Source organism: Triticum urartu, chromosome 6A (genome assembly GCF_056163025.1).
Source record: "Triticum urartu cultivar PI428250 chromosome 6A, HENAU_Tu73, whole genome shotgun sequence".
NCBI lineage: Eukaryota > Viridiplantae > Streptophyta > Magnoliopsida > Poales > Poaceae > Triticum > Triticum urartu.
In genome coordinates this window covers 68722017-68749284 of record NC_141878.1, presented here as the reverse complement: position 1 = coordinate 68749284, position 27268 = coordinate 68722017, and positions in this window count along the sequence as shown.

Below are 27268 nucleotides of genomic sequence, written 5' to 3'. Positions count from 1 at the left end.
AGATTTCTTGGTCTTGCGCTTCTTGATGGTGGGGTCAGAAGGAGAGGCTTCAGAGTGTTTCCTCTTCCTAGCTTCAGCCTCTGCAGTCCGTGTCTTCTTGAGCTCTGAGGCGGTTGATCGACTCTTTGGCTTCGAGCCAGTCGTTACAGTGGGGAAGACAATCAGAGCAGTTTCTGACCTTGGCGCCTCTGGTTCAGGCACAGCAGGCTTCTTTTTCTTCTTCGCGACCACCCTGGGGTCAATGCCGGGACGCCCAAGTACCTTGCGCTTCTCGGCCTCATTGTAGGCCTGCACGCAGCGATCAGCCAGAGTCTTCATGCGCTCTCGCGAGCCTTGAGCTTCGGCACGCGTCTTCAGAAAGTTCTCTTTCAGCTCGTGCATCATGATCTTGAAGTTTTTCACTTCTTGCACGCTGAGCTTGGCCACGTGCTTCTTGAACTGAGCCTTTTCAAAATCAATTTTCTGCTTCAGTTCAACAATGCGCTGGGCTATTGCAAGTTCTGAAGCAATTGCGCCTTGAAAGGCAACGCTGAGGCCTATGGGCAGCTGCAGATCGTTGAAGCTGATGTCCGGTGAGGCAAACCATTCATCGATGAAGTTGTGGATGATGGCGACATCAAACAGAGGCAGATTATTGAAGATTTCAGCCTCCTCCTTACTCTTGATGAGCTGCTCAAGAGCGTCATCTCCAAGATCTTCATCGCTTGATAGATCAATGGTTTCGCAGCGCAGAATGGCAGCAGCTGTGAGCTCTTTGCCTGTGTGTGGCTGAGGCTTCTTGGCTTCTTGGGGCTTGGAGACTCGTGATAAGTCTTCAGACTGCACACTGGCTTCAGGAGGTGCAGTTGCCAATGGCTTCGCTCTTGAGATTTTGGGAGAAGCGGCTGGCTTTGAAGCTTTTGGCTTCTTCTGCTTTGGCTTCGGCGCAGCAGGGGCGTCATCAGACTCAGTATCTGCTGGAGGGTCATTCACGGCAGTCCCTTGGACTAGGATGCGGGTGATGAGGCCTGCAAGATTGGCATACGGCCCGATGATATTGGGATCGGCGTCGCGTGTGCCATCTGCCCTTGGTTCAGAGGGACCAGGGTTGAAGTCTAATCCCAGCTTCTTCTTGTTTTGCTTTGCAGAGTTCTGAGCAAATTGGAAGTTGCGCTTGAACAGATTGTCATCGCGACACCAGAGAAGTGATGACGGATGTGCTTCAGCTGGCTGTGGTCCTCTCACCATGCATGGATAGAAGCCTTGAGCAATGGCTTCGTCTCTGGACCTGGGTACGAGATTTTTGTATAATACGTCTCCCCACGGTCTCTTGATGGCGCACTTTTCGGCATACTCCTGAGTGACGAAGCGGTATTGAAACCATTGCTCTGCCCAATATCTTAGAATCCATTGGATTCGTGTCTTGCACTGACCATAGCTTTCTTCAGGATCAGTTTTGTACATCTCTGCCAATTCATCAGGCAGATCTTTGGACGTTCCACCACGTCTCTGTCTGCCTCCCTTCCTTGCTGCTGTTTCTGAAGCCATGAATCTTAACTTGGAAGGCTTCAAGATGTTCAAAGTCTTCAAAGGCTTCCTTTTGCTTGACCAACAAGAACTGGCTTCAAGAGAGTTGATGTGATGCTGCAAGTACTCTGCAAATGAATGCAGACTATGAGAACCAAGTGATTCTCCCACGGACATGTACCTGTGACAGCATTAAGGTGCGAGGGAAGGGGAAGAGGTCATATGCATTCTCAGAAGATTTTGAAGATAAATCGGTTTAGAAGACATTGACCTCATCGTGCGAAGACATTCACTCATAGATAAGAAGTTGGTTCCAGATTTGTACGAACCCACAAATCAGTACAAGTGAGGAATCTAACTACTTCGTAATGCACAAGTGAATATTCTAGGCAGGTTATGAGATGCAGTCTGAGAGAGATGTAACTTGTGAGAGCAGAAACTTCTTATGGCAGAAAGTGACTGAACTATAGGATCAAGAGAGGCTGTAAAAAGAGGTTTTATTTACCACACTTGGAACTGCTAGACGAAGTGGGAGTTGAGGCCGAGCAGTTCGATCCTCCGTGCCCTAACTTGGCGACGGAAGACACCTACGGCGACGGCGGAGAGAGAGATGTCCGCTGTCGGCGTGAAAACGGCGTCGGAGAGGTTGCGGCAGTGAAGCGCTTCGTCGCCGGCGTCGTCGAGAGCTAGCGGTGGCGCTAGGGTTCGTGCGTGGGTGGAAGAAGAGATAATGACCACAGTGAATCGTGTATTTATAGGGATAGAGGCGGCACTGCGCTATTACTCAGGTGCCCCTGGCGATTCGCATCTGAACAGCACGTGGCCATCATGCGGTATTTTGGGGGCAGTTCCACACCCCACGCACGCCTTGATTGTCGGGTGTCATTCCTACTTCTCCGGATTTCTTGTGGATGAATGAGCATTGAAAACGGTTTTAAAGTTTGTCTCTGTGTCTTCTGCTGACAAGGATGCAGAGAAGACATTCGACAGTTTCAATAGAATGCATACGACTTGGAGAGATATAGTTTGAGGTAGAAAGCATGGAGAGGTTAGGGTCCGATCACATTCACTTAGTTCAAAAGATTCAAACAAGAAGACATAGCTATAAGTGAATGCTGTAGAGGACAGAACACCAGTACATATATATATATATATATATATAATCAACACAGTGAAGATAATCATGAAGACATATTGAGATTGAAGCCAAACCAAATGTGAAGACATTGCGAGGTAACGCCATGAGTGAAACACTTCAAAATAGAACGTTTGGTGGTGGCATTACCCACCGTATAGGAAGTATTAGACCCAGACACGGCGCACAATTATCGTGGCGCTCCGAAGTCAAATTCCACATTAATGTATTCACACTTAGAATGTATGTCTTCATTGATTGAAGATATACGTTACTTCGTGTGTTGCACATCTAAATCATCAATATGCATAAGTGTTAGGATGTGTGCCTGATCACAGGACATTTGAGGATTCCAAGATATTTAGCTCACACCGTAACTTGCAAAACCTCTTCTCATCCAAGGGCTTGGTGAAGATATCTGCCAATTGCTCTTCAGTGTTGACGTGTATGATATCAATGTCTTCCTTCACAACATGATCTCTGAGAAAGTGATGGCGAATTTCAATGTGCTTAGTCTTCGAGTGCTGAACTGGGTTGTTGGCAATCTTGATGGTGCTTTCGTTGTCGCAGTAAAGTGGCACTTGCTTCAGATGAATGCCATAATCCTTGAGTGTTTGCTTCATCCACAGAAGCTGAGCGCAGCAAGATCCAGCAGCAATGTATTCAGATTCAGCAGTGGAGAGAGATACACAGTTCTGCTTCTTTGAAGACCAACATACAAGTGATCGTCCCAGAAAGTGACATGTGCCTGATGTAGACTTGCGATCAACTTTGTCACCAGCATAATCAGCATCCAAAAATCCAACCAAATCAAACTCTGAGCCCTTTGGATACCATAATCCTAGAGTTGGGGTGTGAGCCAAATATCGAAGAATTCGCTTCACAGCTAAGTGATGCGACTCCTTTGGTGCCGCTTGAAATCGAGCACACATGCAAACACTAAGCATGATATCTGGCCTAGATGCACATAAATAAAGCAAAGACCCAATCATGGAGCGGTATACCTTTTGATCGAACTCTTTACCATTGTCGTCAGGACCTAGATGATGTTTGGCTGGCATTGGTGTTGTGAAGCCTTTGCAGTCTTGCATACCGAACTTCTTCAGGCAATCTATGAGATACTTCTCTTGAGATATGAAGATGCCATTGCGCTGTTGTCGGATTTGAAGACCAAGAAAGAACTTCAGCTCCCCCATCATGGACATCTGATATTGCTCTTGCATCATATATCCAAACTCTTCACTGTACTTCCGATTGGTGCAGCCGAAGATAATGTCATCCACATATATTTGGCACACAAACAGTTCACCATCGTATGTCTTCATGAAAAGAGTGGGATCCAGGGAACCAGGTATGAAGCCTTTGCTCTTCAGAAAGTACTTGAGTGTATCATACCAGGCCCTAGGGGCTTGTTTGAGGCCATACAGTGCCTTTTTGAGCTTGTATACCATATCAGGATGTTTTGGATTTTCAAAGCCAGGTGGTTGTGCAACATACACTTCTTCTTCAATCTTGCCATTGAGAAAGGCACTTTTCACATCCATTTGATATAGAAGTATGTTATGATGATTTGCATAGGCCAGCAGTATGCGTATGGCTTCAAGCCTAGCCACAGGAGCAAAAGTTTCATCAAAGTCAATGCCTTCTACTTGAGTATATCCTTGAGCAACGAGACAAGCTTTGTTTCTGACAACTTGACCATGCTCATCTTGCTTGTTGCAGTATATCCATTTGGTGCCTATTATGTTGTGCTTCCGTGGATCGGGACGTTTAACTAGTTCCCATACATTATTCAGCTCAAACTGTTGAAGCTCTTCTTGCGTAGCTTGAATCCATTCAGGTTCCATGAAGGCTTCTTCAACTTTCTTGGGTTCTGATATTGAGACGAATGCGAAATGCCCACAGAAGTTTGCTAGCTAAGTCACCCTTGAACGAGTGAGTGGACCAGGTGCATTGATGCTGTCAAGTATTCTGTCAATCTGCACTTCATTTGCAACACGAGGATGTATAGGGCGAAGACTTTGCTCTTGCTGATCTGCGTTGTTGTTTGGAGGAATGTCTTCATGCTGAGCATTGTCTTCATGTTGATCAGGTGCTGAGATGATGAGTTCTTCTTCAGGATGAGCTTCAGAAGGCATAATCTCTCCAGTTCCCATGAGCTTGATTGATTCACTAGCTGAGACTTCATCTAGCACATTTAGCAGTTGCTCTCTTTGTGAACCATTTGTTTCATCAAACCGCACATCCACTGTTTCGACCACTTTGTAATGGAAGAGATTGAAGACTCTGTAGGAGTGTGAATCCTTTCCATATCCAAGCATAAAGCCCTCATGTGCTTTTGGTGCAAACTTTGAGGTGTGATGTGGGTCCTTGATCCAGCACTTTGCGTCAAATACTCTGAAATAACTGACATTTGGCTTCTTGCCAGTTAGGAGTTCATAAGATGTCTTGTTCAGAAGCTTGTGAAGATAAACACGATTGATTGTATGGCATGCAGTATCAATGGCTTCAGTCCAGAATTTTCTTGGAGTCTTGTATTCATCTAGCATTGTTCTGGCCATTTCAATGAGTGTTCTGTTCTTGCGTTCGACGACGCCATTCTGCTGTGGCGTGTACGGATCTGAGAATTCATGTGTGATGCCCAAGGTATCAAGATATGTGTCAAGGCCAGTGTTCTTGAATTCAGTGCCATTGTCACTTCTAATGTGCTTTATCTTGGCGCCAAAATTGTTCATAGCTCGATTGGCGAAGCGTCTGAAGACATCCTGCACTTCAGTCTTGTAAAGGATTATATGTACCCAAGTATATCTAGAGTAATCATCAACAATGACGAAGCCATAGAGGCAAGCAGTAGTAGTAAAAGTTGAGTAGTGAGTGGGACCGAAAAGATCCATGTGGAGCAGTTCGAAGGGTTGTGTAGTAGTCATGATTGTCTTCGAAGGATGTTTTGCCCTTGTCATCTTCCCTGCTTCACAGGCACCGCATAAATGATCTTTCTTGAACTTGACGCCCTCGATGCCTATGACATGCTTCTTCTTCGCAAGGGTGTGGAGGTTCCTCATGCCAGCATGCCCAAGCCTCCGATGCCAAAGCCAGCATTCTGAAGCTTTTGCAAGAAGACATACTGCAAGTTGTGGTCCTGCTGAGAAATCTACCATGTACAAATCACCTTTCTGATACCCTTCAAACACTAGAGATTTGTCAGATTCCATTAGCACCAGGCAACGATATTTTCCAAACATTACAATCATATTCAAATCACAAAGCATTGAGACAGACATTAAGTTGAAGCCAAGGGATTCAAAAAGCATGACTTTATCCATGTGTTGATCCTTTGAGATTGCAACTCTACCTAGACCCAATACCTTACTTTTACCAGTGTCAGCAAATGTGATGTGGCTCTTGTCGGATGGACGTAATGTTGAGTCCATAAGAAGGCTTCTTCTGCCAGTCATGTGATTTGTACACCCACTGTCAATAATCCATTCTGAAGACTTTGAAGTCGCTGGTGTCGTACCCTACAGTGCAGTTAGGGGGATAGGCTTCACGAAGAGAATTGTGAAGCATAAACATTTGACGAACCAGTGGGTTATGAAAACTTAGATCCAGATTAGGACTAATAGGGAGAGTAGCATGCGATTCAGGAGCAAAGTACATAATGATGCCATTCGGGCATGTTATCTTGCGCCCTACAAGATTTTTAAGGTCCCCAGCAATAGCATCAGAAGATTTTGTTTTTCTGCTGGAGACCTTTCCCTGCAAAAGAGAGTTAAGCTTTCTTAACCACCCACATCTTCAAGGGTGGCTTAGAAGCAATAAGTCTAAGTGCAGCATCTGAGAATTTTGGCTTTGAAGCCTTAGCAAACAGTCTAGCAGGTGGACAATAATACTCATAGGAATAAGCAGAATAATTTTTGGTCACATGAACACGATTCGATGAACCGCTCTCATATTCATATGCCTGAGTATAGTTTCCCTGCAAAATATTTGCGTTAGTGTGACTCAGGTGAGTCCTCTGTCTGTATGAAGCCTTTGGACCATATGAAGCCTTTGGTCTGAGGTTTGTCTTCTTCAAGTGAGGTGTCATGAAGACATTCACAGGAAGATTTTCCAGACACTTTTTGGAAACCCAGATCTTCTTCATAGGCAGTCCATTCCTGCAGTTAGTACCAATGTACCTGGCAAACACTTCACCATTCTGATTCTTAAACAATTTATAGTTTGCATCAAAGGATTCATCAATGATAATGGGGTTAGCACAAGTGAAGCCAGATAAGTTGGATGGATCTGCTGAAAGTTCCTTTGCAGCAACCCATGTGGTTTTGGGGTACTGCTCAGGTTTCTAGTAAGAGCCATCTGCATTAATTTTCCTCACGAACCCAACACCCTCTTTCCTAGGGTTTCGGTTCATAATTTGCTTCTTAAGGACATCACATAGTGTCTGATGCCCTTTCAGACTTTTGTACATCCCTGTTTCAAGCAATGTCTTCAACCTAGCATTCTCATCAGCAATAGCAGTGGTACCCTCAGCAGAGGGGTTAGTTACCATTTCAACAGTTGAAGATATTGCACCAGCAGTAGCAGTGGAACATTCAGCAACAGAAGTAGCATTATCACGCTCAATGCATTTAAGGCATGGTGGTTCAAATCCTTCCTGAGCGGAACTGATCTGTTCGGCTCGAAGTGACTCATTTTCCTTTTGAAGATCTTCATGATCCGCTCTCAACTTCTCAAGATCTTGCTTCTTTTGAAGATAATCATAGGAAAGCTTTTCATGAGTAGTTGAGAGAGTCTCAAGACGATCTTCAAGTTCCTGATACTTAACGTGAAGATTTTTTATGTCTTCAATTAAGGATTCAGAACGAGTCATTTCAGCACCCAACAGATCGTCGCTTCTGTCTAACAGTTTTTGAATATGTTCCATAGCTTTCTGTTGTTCAGTTGCAATTTTAGCAAGTGTTTTATAGCTAGGTTTTGAATCACATTCAGAGTCATCGTCACTAGATGTTTCATAGCGAGTAGTGCGTGTGTTTACCTTGGCACCGCGTGCCATGAAGCAGTAGATAGGAGTGGAGTTGTTCTTGTCATTTGCGTCGGTGTCGGTGATGCAGTCATTGTCTTCAGTGTTGAAGATGGACTTGGCGACGTATGCTGTAGCCAGACTCGCAATGCCAGAATCAGACTCCTCCTCAGACTCCACCTCTGCCTCCTCAGATGCGGACTCCTCCTCTGAATCCATCTCCTTTCCAACAAACGCACGTGCCTTGCCAGATGAGCTCTTCTTGTGTGATGAAGACTTTGATGAAGACTTGGAAGAAGACTTTGAGTATTTCTTCTTCTTCTTGTCGTCAGAATCATATTCCTTGCTCTTCTTCTTCCTTCTATTCTCATTGTCCCACTGTGGACACTCAGAGATAAAGTGTCCAGTTTTCTTGCACTTGTGACATGTTTTCTTCTTGTAATCATGAGTAGAAGCTTCATCATTCCTTGAGCTTGATCGTGAAGATTTTCTGAAGCCTTTCTTCTTGGTGAATTTTTGGAACTTCTTCACTAGCATTGCGAGTTCTCTTCCAATGTCTTCAGGATCATCAGAACTGCAGTCAGATTCTTCTTCAGATGAGGAGACAGCTTTTGCCTTCAAGGCGCGAGTTCGCCCATAGTTTGGACCGTAGATATCTCTTTTCTCAGAAAGCTGAAACTCGTGTGTGTTGAGCCTCTCAAGTATGTCAGACGGATCGAGTGTCTTGAAATCAGGATGTTCTTGAATCATCAGGGCCAGGATGTCAAACGAACTATCAAGTGATCTCAGCAGCATTTTGACGATTTCATGTTTGGTGATTTCAGTGGCGCCGAGGGCTTGAAGCTCATTTGTGATGTCAGTGAGTCTATCAAATGTGTGCTGGACATTCTCATTGTCATTTCGCTTGAAGCGGTTGAAGAGATTGCGAAGGACACTGATTCGTTGATCTCTCTGGGTTGAGATGCCTTCATTGACCTTGGAGAGCCAGTCCCAGACCAGTTTGGATGTCTTCAAGGCACTCACACGGCCATACTGTCCTTTGGTCAGATGACCACAGATGATGTTCTTGGCAGTAGAGTCCAGTTGAACGAATTTCTTGACATCAGCAGCAGTGACACCTTCTCCAGCCTTGGGAACGCCGTTCTCGACGACATACCATAGGTCGACGTCAATGGCTTCAAGATGCATGCGCATCTTATTCTTCCAGTAGGGATATTCAGTTCCATCGAAGACGGGGCACGCAGCGGAGACTTTGATTATCCCTGCAGTCGACATAGCTAAAACTCCAGGTGGTTAAACCGAATCACACAGAACAAGGGAGCACCTCGCTCTGATACCAATTGAAAGTGCGTTATATCGACTAGAGGGGGGGTGAATAGGCGATTTTTATGAAAGTCTTCAGAACTTGGGAGTTATGAAGACAAACAGTGAAGATTATGCCTATTACTATGCAGCGGAAGTTAGATTACACTAGCCCAGCCATGGTCATGTATTCAATAGAGTGAAAGCACAGTGACAAACAGCTTCAGTGTAATAAGGATCAAGTAGGAAGAAGTTATGAAGCCAAACAGATCATGCATTCACGTTGTGAAGACAAATGATAAAGCAAGCACGCAATGACTTCACAATGAGTAACAGCAAGAGAAGGAAGTGAAGATGAAACCAGTGACTCGTTGAAGACAATGATATGTTGGACCAGTTCCAGTTGCTATGACAACTGTACGTCTGGTTGGAGCGGCTAGGTATTTAAACCTTAGGACACACAGTCCCGGACACCCAGTCCTGAACACACAGTTCAGGACACCAAGTCCTCACCGTAATCTCCTTGAGCTAAGGTCACTTAGTCCTCGTCCAATCACTCTGGTAAGTCTTCAAGGTAGACTCCCAAACCTTCACAGACTTCGTTCACTGGCAATCCACAATGTCTCTTGGATGCTCTGAACGCGACGCCTAACCGTCTGAAGGATTCACAGTCCTCAAGTGTAATAAGTCTTCAGATCACACAGACAAGAAGACTTAAGTGATGCCCAATTTACTCTGGCTCTGGGTGGTTAGGGCTTTTCTCCTCACTAGGAATTTTCTCTCAAAGGCTTCGAGGTGGGTTGCTCTCAAACGACAAAAGCCGTGCACTAAAATCTGAGCAGCCAACCGTTTATGGTTGTGGGGGTGGGCTATTTATAGCCACTTGGCAACCCGACCTGATTTGTCCGAAATGACCCTGGGTCACTAAGGAACTGACACGTGTCTCAACGGTCAGATTTCGAACTCTCATGGCAACTTTACTTGGGCTACAAGCAAAGCTGACTTGTCCGGCTCTGGACAAGATTTGCTCTCATTGTCTTCACTCGAAGACATAGGTTTTTGATTTAGGCATCACTTAAGTCATTCTGACTCATTCTTCTGGACCCCACTTAACAGTACGGTGGTTCCTATGACTCAACAAAAATAAAAAGAACTCGAAAGATCTAAGTCTTCGAGTTCCATAGGCTTCATAACGTGTCTTCTGTTGTCATAGTCTTCAATATGAATATCTTCATATACCACCTTTGACTTCAATGTCTTCATTCATTTTTAGGGGTCATCTCTGGTAGTAAACCGAATCAATGAGGGACTTCTACCTGTGTTTTCCTGCAATTCTCACAAACACATTAGTCCCTCAACTAGGTTTGTCGTCAATACTCCAAAACCAACTAGGGGTGGCACTAGATGCACTTACATGTTTCAACCATGGTATTATAGGAGCATACCACATCACCTTCGTAGGAACCCTCTTCCTGGGGGGATCGCCGTCAACATCACCAGGGTCATCTTGTCTGATCTTATACCGCAATGCACCGCATACCGGGCATGCGTTCAGATCCTTGTATGCACCGCGGTAGAGGATGCAGTCATTAGGGCATGCATGTATCTTCTCCACCTCCAATCCTAGAGGGCATACGACCTTCTTTGATGCGTATGTACTGTCGGGCAATTCGTTATCCTTTGGAAGCTTCTTCTTCAATATTTTCAGTAGCTTCTCAAATCCTTTGTCAGCCACAGCATTCTCTGCCTTCCACTACAGCAATTCTAGTACGGTACCGAGCTTTGTGTTGCCATCTTCGCAATTGGGGTATAACCCTTTTTTGTGATCCTCTAACATGCGATCGAACTTCAGCTTCTCCTTTTGACTTTCGCATTGCGTCCTTGCATCGACAATGACCCGGCGGAGATCATCATCATCGGGCACATCGTCTGGTTCCTCTTGATCTTCAGCAGCTTCACCCGTTGCAGCATCATTGGGCACATCGTCTGGTTCCTCTTGATCTTCACCAGCTCCCCCCGTTGCAGCATCACCGTATTCAGGGGGCACATAGTTGTCATCGTACTCTTCTTCTTCGTCATCTTCCATCATAACCCCTATTTCTCTGTGCCTCGTCCAAACATTATAGTGTGGCATGAAACCCTTGTAAAGCAGGTGGGAGTGAAGGATTTTCCGGTTAGAGTAAGACCTCGTATTCCCACATTCAGTGCATGGACAACACATAAAACCATTCTGCTTGTTTGCCTCAGCCACATCGAGAAACTCATGGACGCCCTTAATGTACTCGCGGGTGTGTCTGTCACCGTACATCCATTGCCGGTTCATCTGCGTGCATTATATATAATTAAGTGTCCAAATTAATAGAAGTTCATCATCACATTAAAACCAAAGTGCATACATAGTTCTCATCTAACAACATATAGCTCTCCAGAGCATCTAATTAATTAAACCATACATTGAAACTATGTAAAACATTTCAATGCGAAAACAAATGCGATCATAATCGCAACCAAGGTAACAATTGATCCAACGGCATAATGATACCAAGCCTCGGTATGAATGGCATATTTTCTAATCTTTCTAATCTTCAAGCGCATTGCATCCATCTTGATCTTGTGATCATCGACGACATCCGCAACATGCAACTCCAATATCATCTTCTCCTCCTCAATTTTTTTTTATTTTTTCCTTCAACAAATTGTTTTCTTCTTCAACTAAGTTTAACCTCTCGATAATAGGGTCGGTTGGAATTTCCGATTCACATACATCCTACATAAATAAAATCTATGTCACGTTGGTCGGCATAATTTTCATAAACAATAAATGAACCAATAGTTATAAAGATAATATATATACCACATCCGAATCATGCACAGGACGAGGGCCGGCGGGGGCGGATACCAAAACCATCGCACTATATAAGATGCAATAATAAAAGTAAGAAAATAATACAAGTATCTATGTAAACATACAAGTAAGAATATTTTTCCTTTCAGAAAGAAGATAAGAACAAGAGGCTCACCACGGTGGTGCCGGCGATGAGCTCGGCGCGGGTGATCGACAACGGTGAAGACGGGGACGGGGCGTGACAGACCGCTAAACCTAGACAAATATTGAGGAAAATGGAGTTTGAAGGTCGATCTTGGAGAGGAGAAAGCTTAAGTAGTGTGGCTCGGGCATTCCATCGAACACCTTGTGTGCATAGGAGGTGAGCTAGAGCACCACCAAGCCCTCTCCCCCTCGGCCAGAAAAAACAGAGCAGTGTGCTCTGCTCTTACGCGAGGGGGTATATATAGGCACCTCATTGGTCCCGGTTGGTGGCATGAACCGGGACTAAAGGGGAGCCTTTGGTTCCGGTTCAAGCCACCAACCGGGACCAATGGTGGTGGGCCAGGCGCGAGGCCCATTGGTCCCGGTTCGTCCCACCAACCAGGACCAAAAGGTCCAGATGAACCGGGACCAATGGCCAGCGTGGCCCGGCCGGCCCCCTGGGCTCACGAACCGGGTCCAATGCCCCCATTGGTCCCGGTTCTGGACTGAACCGGGACTAATGGGCTGACCCGGCCTGGACCGTTGCCCCATTTTCTACTAGTGTTGGTCCAAACATTATAGTGGGGCATGAAACCGGACTTAAACAGGTGGACGTGAATGGTTCTTGACTTAGAGTAATTTAGATCATTCTTACAGCCAGCACACGGACAAGGCATAAAACCATCCGCCCGCTTGTTTGCCTCAGCCGCAAGCAGAAAATTTTGCACTTCATTAATGAACTCGGGAGAGCATCGTTCATCGTACATCCATTGTCGGCTCATCTTCATTACACAACACCGAAAAAGACCAAATTGATACAAGTTCATACATAAAGTTCATACAACACTTAAATGCAACAAACAAATAACTCTCTAGCTAAAGAATTTAAATGCAACAACAAATGCGATCAAGATCGCAACTAAGGTAACAATTGATGCAATAGCATAATGATACCAAGCCTCATTATGAATGGCATATTTTCTAATCTTTCTAATCTTCAAGCGCATTTTCTCCATCTTAATCTTGTGATCATCGACAACATCGGCAACATGCAACTCCAATTCCATCTTCTCCCCCTCAATTCTTTTCAATTTTTCCTTCAAATCCTCGTTTTCTCTTTCAACTAAATTTAACCTCTTGACAATAGGGTCGGTTGGAATTTCCGGTTCAACTACCTCCTACATACAAATATCTATGTCAACTTGATGGGCATAATTTGTCATAAACACGAAATGCAACAAATAGTTTTAAAAGAGAATATACCACATCCGAATCATAACCCGGACGAGGGACGATGGGGACGGATATCAAAACCATGGCACTATGTATAACAAACAACGTATGGGTAAGATAATTATACGAGTAACTATATATCAAAATCACACAAACATCAATTTTTTATATAAAACATTCATGAACAAGAGGTTCACCACAAGGTGGTGCCGGCGACGGGACATTGCGGGCGATCGACGGTGGTTACGACGGAGATTCAGAAGGCACTAAGTAAACCACACCTACATATGCAAACTAAGTGTTATTTTTGACCTCAAAATGCATAAAAATCAAATACTAGCACATATATATAATTCCTCCCAAATTACTAAACTCACAAATCAATCACTATATAAAGCATTGCAAGAGCTAATCTAGCAATGAGAGATGAAAGGACAAAGTTGCTAACCTTTGTGATCATTTGAATGGATGGGGGCCTTCAAATCTTGACAAATTTTGGGCAAAATGTGTGATGAGCTTGAGAGGAAGAGGGAAAGAACAAAGAGGAGAGGAGAAAAGGGAAGAACAGAGCGAGCTCGGGTGGACGAAGGGTGTATGTAGGACGACCTTTAGTACCGGTTTGTGATATGACCCGTTACTAAAGGTGCTGGAGGGGCCCCGGACTGACAACATCCTGCCACCACTCACTTTAGTACCGGTTCGTGGCACGAACCGGTGCTAAAGGTTCGCCATGAACCGGTACTAATGATGTCCGCCCTCCTAGCCGTTGGAAACGGCACTAATGGACACATTAGTGCCGGCTCAAATTCAAACCGGCACTAATGTGCTTCATATTTGACCCTTTTTCTACTAGTGATGGCTTCACTCAGCGGCACTTGATCGACTAAAATGACACATTCTTGTACCAGCAGTGACATGCCTTTTGTCTACTATCCTACAAGTGTTCGGGGACACGATGAAATAAGTTGTCCAAATTATGTGTAAGCAAGAGTAATTAGACACAACAAGTAAAATTAGTGTTCCTTGGCAAATGTGTTTTATATTTCATAAAAACTTACATGGAGGTAGCATTGGAATAGTGAGAATCCACATACTCATACAAAGATTAGGTTGGCCAATCATGTACATGTCGATCCTTATCCCAACATCGCACTCGTGTGTCTTGGTCAATCCTCGCCATTCAGGACAACCGGAGAAAGGTTTGATCTCTTTATTGCTTTATTAAAACCTTGAAGTTGAAGCCCTCTTCTGTTTTAAGGTGGGACTCACTATGGTTGGCTGCTCCACATATTCGTGTAGCCTCTCTAGGACCTCAAGCCTCGCAAATCAAGGGATATTCTTAGCAAAAGAAGGCAAATCAGACATTTGTAAGTCGCATCTATGCATGTATGAAACCTCAACCGGTTATGAAACCATCCCTTCTTACAAACATATTGTCTTCCAGTTGAAGTCCTCTTATAGCACTAGGGAGAAGCGGTTTGTCGTGGTCCACCTCAGCCCTATCGAACCACCCTGTTGCACCGGTTAACCCATTTTGTGCACGTGCCCCTAGGTGTGGCGATAACCTTAAAGACTGTAACGCCCGGATAATCAAGCTATAGTAATTCCCTACTAATTATGCCAAGTCATCAATGTTACTTTTGCTAATATCACTTTGATTCAAAACCGATTCGAATTCAAATTTAAAATAAAGTAAAAATTTGAAGTATTCAAATGTCAAAACTAAAATCTTCAAGATGTTGCAAATAATCCACACCTAATTATGGTGGTGAACCAACATTTTGTTAAAGTGTTTACATGCACTAACTAGATCAAGCAGGGGCTAAAAACAATTATTAAATGCTTTTAAATAATAAATAAATATAAACCTATCTTATTATTTTGCCAAATCATTTGTGGTAGTGGCTAATTTAATAATACTAATTTAGGGGCTAGTGTTGTATTTTACAAAGCTAATAAAATGAAACAAATAGGGAAAATACAAACTTTTAAAAAAAAGAAAAAGGCCCACAACCCCCTACCCCCTGGCGTAGGCCACCCAACCGAACCCCTCCCCTTTGTCGTCTACCCCGCTACAGGAAGACGACCGAGACGACCCGAGCCGAGTCCCAGCCGGATCGCCTCGCTGGCGAACTCTCCCCGGTGGATAAGATCGCCACGGCCCTCGCCTCCTCGATCCCCTCTCCCACTCGGCCCCTACTCGTTCGCTCTCTCTCCCCTCACCTCACCACCACTCCCTTCCTCCAGATCCGCCCGCTGCCGACCACGCTACTGCAATGGCCGTCACCGCCGCTGCTCGTCCGCATGGACATCGTCCTCGAATCGCCTCCGCGGTGTGTCCAGGAGGATTGTCATCGTTCGCCTCATCGTCTTCACCAACTGGATCCAGCAGGGAGCCACCACAACATCGAGATCGACCTCGTCTTCGTCTTCGGCCACCGGAGCTCCGCCGCGTCAATCCATTGCACTGCCGCTCCTAAGCTTTTGCCGGGCCGCCGTGTGCCTTCGCGGTGAGCTCATCATACGATTCCCCTCTTTCTTCCTTCGTTTTAGTCGTCGTAGGCCGTCGTTCCACCGCCATGGCCGGAGCTCGCGGACGCCATACGCGCCCAGCCGCCGTTGGCTGCGCCCTGGGCCACACACGCACGCGCGCCCGTTCTCCACGCCCGCGCCCTCTGACTCCTGCCGCTGATTCCCCCGCAAGCGCCTCACCGCATCACCGTCGCCCGCCACGACCGCTTTATGCGCGCCCCGGCCGGTCGCGCTTCGGCCGTCCCCTGGCTGTGCCCGCTTGCTGCTGCTGTAGCTCCGCTGTTGTCGTCGCCGCTTTGCCTGGCCGCGACCCGGGTCGTCCGGGCGCGCCCTGGCTACGCGCAACCGCCGCTCACCGCCCCTGCTGCAGCCGCCGGCGCCCGCTGCTCCCGGTGGCCGCACGCTCCGGCTCCGCCTCAGCCGCTGCTGCTGCGCCTTGCCCTGGCCACACCCGTCGCTGCGCTGCTGCTCGCTGCCTGCTCCCGACCGCCTCGCTGCGCCACCGCTGCGCCTACAACGCCCGCCCCGCTCAGTCCTCGCTCGCGCGCGCGTGGCTGCTGCCGGCCGCTCGGCCTCCTCCCGCTGTTGCTTTGCCCTGCTGCGCTGCTGCCTCTGCCGCCAACCGCGCCCCGCGCCTGTCTCGGCTAGTGCTCCCCGACCATTGAAAGGACATGCGGTGCCCCCATGTGTGGTTTTGGTAATTGATGACAATCTCTATGGACTAACGGTTGCCTTGAGTTATATTTGAAGGATTTGTTGAAGTCCATGTGTTGGTTTCAAGGAGTTTATGAGATGGCCAAAGTTCTTTTCAAGGAATTATCCAAAGATTGGTCATGTGTGAGTTGATATGGCCAAAGTGCTTTTCAAGGAATTATCCAAAGATTGGTCATGTGTGAGTTGAGCTTATTGCAAGCATGTCTTGAAGAAGAAGATTGTGTGATCATTCATGTTTACCTTCAAGACATCATCCAAATGAAGAGAGTTGGAAAGATTCAATGTTGATCAAGACTAAGTCAAGAGTGAATCAAGTTGATCAACTCACAAAGCGTAGAAGAAGTACCGAGAGGGATCAAGTGATCCCATGGTATGGTAAGCATTGTCCATTACGCTTTGTGTACTAACCCATGGTCTACGTGAGAGTTCTTTGTGGGGTTAGGTATGTTTCCATGGTCTTGCGTCAAGAGGAAGATCTCATACAACCCATGGAGGATGACATCAAGTGGTGATCGTCATCACGTTTGCAGTGTGCAAGTTCAAGTGGAGCAACTCGAAGAGAGGCTCACCCATAATGGAGTATGGGGGAGCAATCAAGCTTGAAGCTTGTTGTCCATTTTGGTGTCAATGGAATTGTGAAGATGTGCCAAAGAGTGGCTCACCCATAGTGGAGTATGGGGAAGCAATCAACCAGTCTTCATCGAGCCAACACAATCAAGAAATGTGGTCCAACTTGAGGAAGTCAAGATCGTCATCATCTAGCTCAAGTGGACTATGTGCAAGGCAAAGGTTTTACCTTGATAGGTTTTCTATTTTACCGGTCTCATAGTGGTAGTTGGGAGACCGGGTTGTAGGATCGATTGCCGTACTATCAAGGGGGGCTCTCTAGGAAGTAGCTTGATCGTATCATTAGTCAAGAGCTCAAACCATTGCATCCTTGCATCATCTTTCTTGGTTCTTGTTTGGTTCCATTTGTGAGTCTTAGAGCTTATGGTCATCTTGATGACAAGCTTGAGTTCATCGAAAACGGAGTTCGCATGCATCTTCTATGATGTTTTCGGTGTTGGAGGTTTTACCGGTCTTTTCCGAGGAAGGGTTCTCACCATTTTATTATGGTCCTTTTCTCACTTGCTTCTTATTGATATTTCTCTCAATATTGTGTTAGCCCTTGTCGTTAGCTTTCCAACAAACTTGGTTTCGTTGCATTCGGAGCTCGTATGCGAAAGTTGTGGCTGTTTTGATATTGCCTGTTTTACACAGAGAGGTTGTACCGCCCCATGGAGAGGTTGTACCGCTTGACCGGTACAACCGGTGTTTGGAGCGGTTGTACCGCTCCAGAATTGGTCCGGAGGTTGTACCGGTCATGTACCGCTCTACCACCGGATTGGTCTCTGTTGTGGTGCGGTTGTTGGGCGGTTGTGGGCCGGTTGTACCGCTTATTGCCTGTTACCGGTTGTACCGGTGCTCATAGAGGTTGTACCGCTCCTATGTTGTTCTGTACATAACGAGCAGATTCGTGGGGACCTATTTAAGGGGGTCTTCTTCCCCAATGGTTCCCCATCTCTTGAGCTTGTTTTTGCCTCCATTGTTGACCTTCTTTGAGCTTGCTAACTCTCAATCCCTCCATGGATTCTTGCTAGTTTTTGAGGGAAAAGAGAGAGGAGATCTAGATCCACATTTCCACCAATCACTTTCTCCTCTATGTGAGGGTAACCCCTTGGATCTAGATCTTGGAGTTCTTGGTGTTCTCCTTCTTGTTCTTCCTCTCATTTTCCTCCCTAGCATTAGTTGCTCCGGTGGGATTTGAGAGAGAAGGACTTGGGCACTCTGTGTGCCCTTGCCATTGCATTTGGTGCATCGGTTTGAGTTCTCCACGGTGATACGTGGAAGTGAAGTTTGAGAAGCTTATTACTCTTGGGTGTTTGGGCACCCTAGAGCTTGTTCCTCTTGGGTGCCTTGGCGCCCTAGACGGTTGGTGTTGTTCGGAGCTCAATCATTGTGGTGTAAAGCTCCGGGCAAGCGTCGGGGTCTCCAATTAGGTTGTGGAGATTGCCCCGAGCAATTTGACGGGTACCGGTGACCGCCCCCAAGGGTTGCCAAAGTGTACGGGTTCGGTGACCGCCCCCAAGGGTTGCCATTTGTACGGGTTCGGTGACCGCCCTCAAGGGTCCCTTAGTGGAATCACGGCATCTTGCATTGTGCGAGGGTGTGAGGAGATTACGGTGGCCCTAGTGGCTTCTTGGGGAGCATTGTGCCTCCACACGGCTCCAAACGGAGATTAGCATCCTCAAGGGTGTGAACTTCGGGATACATCGTCGTCTCCGCATGCCTCGGTTATCTCTTACCCGAGCTCTTTACTTATGCACTTTACTTTGTGATAGCCATATTGTTTCTTGTCATATATCTTGCTATCACATAGTTGCTTATCTTGCTTAGCATAAGTTGTTGGTGCACATAGGTGAGCCTAGTTGCTTTAGGTTTTGTGCTTGACAAATTAACCGCTAGGTTTATTCCGCATTTGTTCAAGCCTAAATCGTAATCATTTTAAAACGCCTATTCACCCCCCCTCTAGGCGACATCCATGATCTTTCAATTGGTATCAGAGCCTCGTCTCTCTTTGTAAGGCTTAACCGCCTAGAGAGTAAAGATGTCGACTAGGGGATTAGGATTCTCTGACACTCTTAGTTTCGATGGCACAAATTTTGATGTTTGGGTAATTCGCATGCTTAATCTCTTCAGGGTCATGGACCCAAATTTAGAGCGAATTGTAGATATGGGTTTTTCTCCTCCAAAGGATCCCCAAAGATTATCTTTAGAGGATGAGAAAAACTCTTATCTCAATGCTCAAGCTTCTAATGTGCTTTTCGATGTTTTGAGCAATGTAGTTATACTTCAACTCATGCCGTTCCGGGATGCTCATGAGTTGTGGACAAAGCTTCAAGATAAATATGGTGTGTCCAAGATTTGTGGAGATGATTGTTCTCCCTCCACCTCTGTCCGTGTTGCCTTCTCAACTTCTTCTACTTCACCTACATGTGGGTTGCCACAAGGTAATGACATGGTGAGTAGTGGTGTACATTGCAATGATGATAGTGGGCTTATTGTTAATAATCCTTCATCACTTTCTTATTGCAATGCTTCATCTTTGGACTTTAGCACTCTGAGCACTCCAAATGTTTCACATGCTTGTGTTGATAGTTCTTGCATATCATGTAGAAATTGCTTGACTAAATCTTATGATGATATGTTTACTATGTCTTGTTGCCATGATAAAAATGCATATATTTCCTCGAATTGTTATGCTAACAATGTAGAGGAAACCCAACACTCCATGGAACAAGATGTGGTCTTGAATGGTGCTTCAAGGGATCCTACATCACCATCTATTGCATTTTGCCTTATGGCCAAGGCTTCAAAGGTATCTCCCACTTTGAATCCCAATATATCTTGTGATGATATTGATGATGGCAAGAGTGATGATGATGTTGATTATGATGAAGAGAATGATGATGTTGCCTCCTTAAAAATTAAGGGGGAAATGATTTTTAAAGCTCTTTTTAAGAATAAAATTGCTCGTTCCAACTTCATGGAAATCATGTCTATTGAAATTGAGGGCAAGAAATATATTGATGAGTTGGAATATCGTCTTGAGGGGCATGAGGTCACCATTGATAAAATGGAAGGTCATGAGCGTGATTACGCTAATGAGATTGCGGACCTCTCTCAAGCTCTTGATCTTGAACAAACCACCAAGGAATCTCTTGAGGAGACTTTTGCTCTAGAGTTATCTAGAGTGAAGGAATCTCATGATAGAGCTCTTGAGGTGGCCAATGTTTTTGAAACTAAAAATGCTAAGCTTGAAGTTGCTCATGCTAGACTCCTTGAGGATTTTGAGCACCTCGAAAATGGCTCAAGGGTCATCAAGGGTGAGCTCATCAAACTCACCGAGTCTCATGATCAACTTGAAGCTTCTTATTTAAAAGAGCTTGCCAAGTTGTCCTCTCCTATTGTTGTTAATGATGATGCTTGTGCTACTAATTCTATTACTTGTGAAGCATCCATTTTGAAGGAGAACTTTGAGCTACGGGCTCAACTTGAGTTGCTATCTAGCAATTATGGGAAATTGGAAGAAAGCCATTAAAAGCTCTCAAGCTCTCATGATGATCTTATAGTATCCCATAATGTGCTAAAGATAGCTCATGAGGCCATGCTTGCTAAGGTAACATCTAGTGAGCCTCATGTGGATACTAGCACTACTTCTAGTCAAAATGCTATATTGCCATGTGCTAGTCCTTGTAATTCATCTACTCACAATGTTGGTACATCTTGTGATGAATTGCTTTCCTTGCCGTGTTGTTCTAACGATGAAGCTTATACTTCCTCTAGTACTTGTGTTGAGACTAACCGTGTAGAGGAAATCAAAGAGCTCAAGGCCCAAGTCACTTCTTTGAAGAAAGACTTGGAAAAGAGTCATGAAGGGAAATCCACACTCAACAATATCTTGAGTGTGCAAAAATCCCCCAATGACAAAGTATGGACTTGGATTCAACTCCAATAAGAAGAAGTCCAACATGATCAAGAAGAAGGGCCAAGAACAAGTCAAGAATTCGGCCAAGATTATTTGCTTCAAGTGCAAAATTGAAGGGCATCATGTTAGATCTTGCCCATTGAAGAAGAAGTCCGTTAATGACAAGCAACAAGGGAAGAGGCCACAAGTTCATTCTCATGCTAAACCTCAAGTTGAAGAAAGGCCTCTTCTCAAGAAGACTCAAGCTTATGCTTCTCAAGTTGAGAAATCAAGTGAGAAGAAAGTGAGGAGTAGATGTTGCTACCTATGTCACGAGAAAGGTCACCTCGCCTCTTCATGCACTAGTGGTAACTTATCCAACCCAATTATTATTGATGATGTCTATTCTCTTGGGAAGGATAAGGTTGGCAATGTGGTTGCCAAGTTTGTTGGTACTCAAAGTGGTTTGAAGCAAAGAACCATTTGGGTAGCCAAGCCTATTGTGACTAACCTCTTAGGACCCAACTTGGTTGGGGACCAACAAGCTCAAACTTGATCAATAGGTGATGTTGGAGGTCATTGGAGACTTGGCTACATTATGAAGAATTAAGGGGACTTCATCATTCTTATTATCTCAAGCCAAGTCATTCGGATTATCAAGTTTCTATCTTATATCCAATGTTCCTCCTTGCGGTAACTCATGCTTAAAGTGTCTACATTGATAGTTACGTGCCCCTTTGCATGTTTGGTTTCGTTCCTTGCATGTGTTTGTATATGTTGTGCTTCCAACTTGATTATCTTGAGCAATCAAGTATGCGTGTGTTGGTCTGCACATCATGTACATGTGTGTCGTTCGTTGAGCCTTTGTGCATCTTGGTCATATCTTAGTTGGCTCTTGTGAGAGATTAATGGAATATCCCATTATGGGGGAGTGATGTGCTTTGTGCACTTCACAATCCTATAAAGGTGGGTACATGGGGAATACCACTTAGTATTGATATTGCAAGCTTATCTAGTCGCTATGTGGTATGTCTTCTCATGAGAAATTCAAATTCTAAATAGTCCATTAATTATCTCTTGTTGGATCCTTTTATTTGCCTCTTGTTTATCTTCAATTGGTATCACATTATGGGGGAGTAATATGCTATGTGTATATTACTAGCCTAGAAAATGTGTACATTTGAGATATTGTCATCTAGAGTTGATATTGTAAATTATCTTGTTCCTAGGTGGCATGTTAGCTCTACAAGTTGCAATTTGCTTGTTGTTTGGTGTGAAGATGATGTCGGATATCCTTGATATCTATCACCGGGAACTATTTCCATTTACTTCTTGTCTTTTGACAATTGGTACTCACTTTTGTGGTAGAATTTATTGATCATCTTTACATTGACTTTTGCTTTTTATTTGCCTTTACTCTTGCCAAGGATTGTATCATCTCCCTTTGTCTTCCATACCACTTGTGGATCTTGTTTATTTCTTGATCTTGTCTAGTGTTTTCTAGATATAGTGAAAGTGGTGATCCCACCTTGTGCATTTTGTATTCAAATGCAATTTCTCTATAATGCACTAGTCGTGGGGGAGCTATCCTATTTTCTATAAAACACTCATCTTGCGATCCTTATCAAGTGTGTGTTTGTGGAAGGCAAGCCGTTTCTTTTTTGGTACTTTGTGCCATCATGAAACTTTGTAGAGGGCTTGGTTTGTTTGGAACCATTCTCTCTTTTGGGAATTTGACATCTTTCTTTTTTAGTGTATCAATGGATATCTCATTCCTTGATGTATCTTTTATGGATATCCTCCAAGTGATGATTTATTCATTTGGTATCTTTTCTTCGCTTGGTATTTCTTTGTCTTTTGGTCTCGGTTCTTGAAAGTCTTGAGCATGCATATTTACTTCTTGTAGTTTCTTTGGCATGTTTTCTTTCTTTGACCCAATATATAGGGGGAACTCCACCAAGTCTCAAATTGGATGAGATGTGCATGAAATTCATTTTCATATCTATATGCACATATTTATGTGGAGTTTGTCCTATGTGTTGTTGGTTCTCTAACTCTTTGGTCCCAATGAGTTTGGGTACCATTTTGTTTGTGTTGTTGTTCTAGGAACAAGTGGAGATGCATTGGATGCTCGGCTCACTCACAAGGAAGGTGTTGTCACCATGTGCTTATTGGAGTCAAGCTAGGATGATCAATGAACTACTTTGTACCTTCAATTGGTATCTACTACATCCTTCCAATGTTATCTCAGTAACAAGTATCTTCATATACTTCATGCACACATTTCTTGAATCAACCTTGTGTAGGTTGTATCATGGCATGTTATCCATTCTTTCTTGTGATACTTGTTTCCTTTCTCAAAGCATCCCAACAATGATGTCTTGTTGCTAGTTGTGATGTCTTTGATGTTCGTGTGGTTGGAATTCATTTATATACAATAAGACCATATCTAGCCATGTGCTATGCTCTCAAGCAAATATCTTATTGGTATATGTATGACTTCCTTTTGGATATCTTGTTCCTTCGTGTTGTAACTATTCGGGTGTACATCCTTCTTTGTAGATATATATATCATCATGATTTCGTCTACCTAGAATCCTATACACTTGAGAGAAGTTGCATATCTAGATGATATCCTTTCTTTCACATCCACCTTGTCTTTCTTATGTTATTTCTTTGGTGGCTCCGTGAAAGCCTTTGCCTTGAGTGCGTGTCTTCTATCGTTGCATCTTGATGCGCTCGTGTGTGGTGAAGATTATTTTCCTCATGCTTATCTTTACGAGGCTTTTGCCATCTTAATTGGTATCCCGCGTCTTGATGAGGCTTTCATCTTCTATCTTCACGACGGGTTGTCACAAGCATATGTTATTTATATGCTTATTAGTAAGCTTGTGAACCCATTTGTAGTTGTGTGTGGGAATGATAGGCCTTGCACCGTGTGCCTCAGTCTTTCAAGACTTTATTGATGCTTAATGCTCATCCATACTTTAGTCTTCTCAAGTGTTTTGCCTTGACTCACACACATCATTTTGGTTGAGCCCTTTCTTAAGTTGCCTCTTTTACTTGTTGCTCAACCATGTGTTTGTTGCAAGTACTAGGCTTTGTTTCCTATATGCTCACTTGCACTTATTGTAAGTTTCTATTGATTTTGGGGGAGCTGTGATCCTATTTTGTGCACTTTGTATCCAAATACAAAAATTCTTATGTGTGCACAAATCATGGGGAGCTTCTCTAGTTTCTTTAGAACACTCCTTCGCTCATATCATAATATCCTTTATTCATGTAGCTCGTAGGATCTTTGGTCTAGTTGGTTCAATTGATACCCGTTGAATTCTTGCTTCAATTGATACCTTTTGATTGCTTGTTTCTTTCTTTGTTATGTCCTTGTGGCATATCATTCCTTTAGCAATCTTGGTGCCTCAATATAGTTGGTCTTCCTCCAAGTATTACCGTTGGATATGTGTATTGCATTCCACTCTCTTGTTGAGAAATACACAACTTATGGAGGAACACAATTTATATTGGCCTTATAAGCTTTTCGCCCATTTTGGCAATCAATGCCAATGGGGGAGAAGTTTCAGAGAGTTTTGTGGATAAGTTTAGACAGTTTTTTCTTCTTGCTTTGGTTTTGTACCTAAGCATTTGCATCTCATACACATGCATTATTGGTTGTTGCATTGCATGGTGATAAATAATTCCTTATATAAACTCTCTTGAAAATGATTGTCATCAATTACCAAAATGGGGGAGATTGAAAGGACATGCGGTGCCCCCATGTGTGGTTTTGGTAATTGATGACAATCTCTATGGACTAACGGTTGCCTTGAGTTATATTTGAAGGATTTGTTGAAGTCCATGTGTTGGTTTCAAGGAGTTTATGAGATGGCCAAAGTGCTTTTCAAGGAATTATCCAAAGATTGGTCATGTGTGAGTTGAGATGGCCAAAGTACTTTTCAAGGAATTATCCAAAGATTGGTCATGTGTGAGTTGAGCTTATTGCAAGCATGTCTTGAAGAAGAAGATTGTGTGATCATTCATGTTTACCTTCAAGACATCATCCAAATGAAGAGAGTTGGAAAGATTCAATGTTGATCAAGACTAAGTCAAGAGTGAATCAAGTTGATCAACTCACAAAGCGTAGAAGAAGTACCGAGAGGGATCAAGTGATCCCATGGTATGGTAAGCATTATCCATTACGCTTTGTGTACTAACCCATGGTCTACGTGAGAGTTCTTTGTGGGGTTAGGTATGTTTCCATGGTCTTGCGTCAAGAGGAAGATCTCATACAACCCATGGAGGATGACATCAAGTGGTGATCGTCATCACGTTTGTAGTGTGCAAGTTCAAGTGGAGCAACTCGAAGAGAGGCTCACCCATAATGGAGTATGGGGGAGCAATCAAGCTTGAAGCTTGTTGTCCATTGTGGTGTCAATGGAATTGTGAAGATGTGCCAAAGAGTGGCTCACCCATAGTGGAGTATGGGGAAGCAATCAACTAGTCTTCATCGAGCCAACACAATCAAGAAATGTGGTCCAACTTGAGGAAGTCAAGATCGTCATCATCTAGCTCAAGTGGACTATGTGCAAGGCAAAGGTTTTCCCTTGATAGGTTTTCTATTTTACCGGTCTCATAGTGGTAGTTGGGAGACCGGGTTGTAGGATCGATTGCCGTACTATCAAGGGGGGCTCTCTAGGAAGTAGCTTGATCGTATCATTAGTCAAGAGCTCAAACTATTGCATCCTTGCATCATCTTTCTTAGTTCTTGTTTGGTTCCATTTGTGAGTCTTAGAGCTTATGGTCATCTTGATGACAAGCTTGAGTTCATCGAAAACGGAGTTCGCATGCATCTTCTATGATGTTTTCGGTGTTGGAGGTTTTACCGGTCTTTTCCGGGGAAGGGTTCTCACCATTTTACTATGGTCCTTTTCTCACTTGCTTCTTATTGATATTTCTCTCAAGATTGTGTTAGCCCTTGTCGTTAGCTTTCCAACAAACTTGGTTTCGTTGCATTCGGAGCTCGTATGTGGAAGTTGTGGCTGTTTTGATATTGCCTGTTTTACACAGAGAGGTTGTACCGCCTCATGGAGAGGTTGTACCGCTTGACCGGTACAACCGGTGTTTGGAGCGGTTGTACCGCTCCAGAATTGGTCCAGAGGTTGTACCGGTCATGTACCGCTCTACCACCGAACTGGTCTCTGTTGTGGTGCGGTTGTTGGGCGGTTGTGGGCCGGTTGTACCGCTTATTGCCTGTTACCGGTTGTACCGGTGCTCATAGAGGTTGTACCACTCCTATGTTGTTTTGTACATAACGGGCAGATTCGTGGGGACCTATTTAAGGGGGTCTTCTTCCCCAATGGTTCCCCATCTCTTGAGCTTGTTTTTGCCTCCATTGTTGACCTTCTTTGAGCTTGCTAACTCTCAATCCCTCCATGGATTCTTGCTAGTTTTTGAGGGAAAAGAGAGAGGAGATCTAGATCCACATTTCCACCAATCACTTTCTCCTCTATGTGAGGGGAACCCCTTGGATCTAGATCTTGGAGTTCTTGGTGTTCTCCTTCTTGTTCTTCCTCTCATTTTCCTCCCTAGCATTAGTTGCTCCGGTGGGATTTGAGAGAGAAGGACTTGGGCACTCCCTGTGCCCTTGCCATTGCATTTGGTGCATCGGTTTGAGTTCTCCACGGTGATACGTGGAAGTGAAGTTTGAGAAGCTTATTACTCTTGGGTGTTTGGGCACCCTAGATCTTGTTCCTCTTGGGTGCCTTGGCGCCCTAGACGGTTGGTGTTGTTCGGAGCTCAATCATTGTGGTGTAAAGCTCCGGGCAAGCGTCGGGGTCTCCAATTAGGTTGTGGAGATTGCCCCGAGCAATTTGACGGGTACCGGTGACCGCCCCCAAGGGTTGCCAAAGTGTACGGGTTCGGTGACCGCCCCCAAGGGTTGCCATTTGTACGGGTTCGGTGACCACCCTCAAGGGTCCCTTAGTAGAATCACGTCATCTTGCATTGTGCGAGGGCGTGAGGAGATTACGGTGGCCCTAGTGGCTTCTTGGGAAGCATTGTGCCTCCACACCACTCCAAACGGAGATTAGCATCCGCAAGGGTGTGAACTTCGGGATACATCATCGTCTCCGCGTGCCTCGGTTATCTCTTACCCGAGCTCTTTACTTATGCACTTTACTTTGTGATAGCCATATTGTTTCTTGTCATATATCTTGCCATCACATAGTTGCTTATCTTGCTTAGCATAAGTTGTTGGTGCACATAGGTGAGCCTAGTTGCTTTAGGTTTTGTGCT